The sequence below is a fragment of the Echinops telfairi genome, unplaced genomic scaffold, assembly GCF_000313985.2.
Source record: "Echinops telfairi isolate 266 unplaced genomic scaffold, ASM31398v2 ScPeMD7_2;HRSCAF=8, whole genome shotgun sequence".
In the NCBI taxonomy this organism is placed as follows: domain Eukaryota; kingdom Metazoa; phylum Chordata; class Mammalia; order Afrosoricida; family Tenrecidae; genus Echinops; species Echinops telfairi.
The window spans coordinates 3,904,341-3,905,650 of NW_022103898.1; the positions used below are offsets into that span (position 1 = coordinate 3,904,341).

Below are 1,310 nucleotides of genomic sequence, written 5' to 3' on the forward strand. Positions count from 1 at the left end.
GAAACAAGGTATTCCTGCACCACAGGCTGAAAGTCAGAATGTTATCCAGTCACACACACACAAAAAAGAGGAGAAGAAAAAGAAGAAAGGAAATCTCTCAGTTCGACGAAAATCCCGCCAAAGGTCCAAGGGCTCTGCTGCATGTGCTTTGGAACGGAGCTGGTCCTGTGTGCACCTGGAAGGGAAGTGCCCACAAACAGCTGACAACGCCTTCTGCAAGAAGACTGCGGAGGGCCATGCATGGCAGAGAGCGGAACTCTTCAAGGAGCTGCAGCGCGGGCACCGGGGGGGCTGAGACGGAGGCTCAGGCCGGGGCAGGTGGAAAAGAGCACACCCATGCCTGTGCTTGCACGAGAATCGGGGTGTTCCTCAAGGCACAGATGTTTGGTTTTTTCAAGGGGACTCAGACCACCTGTCTCACCATAAGCAGCCCTGGTGGCACAGTGGGTACACAGTGGGCTGCTAGCCACAAGGTGTACAGTTCAAAAGCACCAGTGGCTTCGTAGAAGAAAAGGAGGTTTTCTAGTCCCATAAAGAGCTACGGTCTCGGGAACCCACAGGGCAGTTAGACCTTGCTCTAGACCACTGATTCTCAACCTGTGGGTCTCGACCCCTTTGGCAGTCGAACGACCTTTTCACAGGGGCCGCCTAAGACAATCAGAAAACACTATACTTTAATTATGTTCAATTTGCAACAATGAAAATACATCCTGCCCATCAGATACTTACAAAACAATTCATAACAGTAGCACCTTCTCTCCAGTCCCCACTCAAGTCTACACTTCCCGGCCCTGGTTCCAAAGGTGTTCACCGCTACCTTACTGAGCGCGGGCCGTCTAGTCCGAGGTATGCGCCTACTTTCAGACTCCCATGACAGTCAAGGTTTCTGACGGGCTCTGGGGCCAGTTCCACCCACGGCCCAGAGGTCAGCGCAGACCGCTCTGGAGACTGTCTTGTGCAGACCCAAAAGGGTCCCCTAGAAGGCACAGGGCCCCTGGGGGACTTACCAGGAAGAAGTGGCAGGCCTGTCAGGTTGTATCTCTCCTAAATCCATGTCACGGTGTCCTTGTCAGGTCCGACCACAGCCACTCTGTGCACGACGGAAGGGAGCACCTCTCAGTCCTGCGCCAGCCTCACAACCATTCTCACGTGTGAGCCCGTGTGCGTCCACCTCATCGAGGGCCTTCCTCATTTTCACTGCCCCTCAACCTACCAAGCATGGTGGCCTCCTCCAAGAACCGGGTTATCCTGGCAGCATGTTCGAAATATGAGGTGTGAGTTCTCACCACCCCTGCTTCTAAGGAGCGTTC

General features: G+C 54.2%; 1 protein-coding gene across 1 annotated transcript in view; it reads right to left on the reverse strand.

The window, feature by feature from the left end:
• Window positions 1-1,310, reverse strand: part of TBC1D22A (TBC1 domain family member 22A) — a 134,652-nt gene that overhangs the window by 106,893 nt on the left and 26,449 nt on the right. The window lies entirely within an intron of this gene.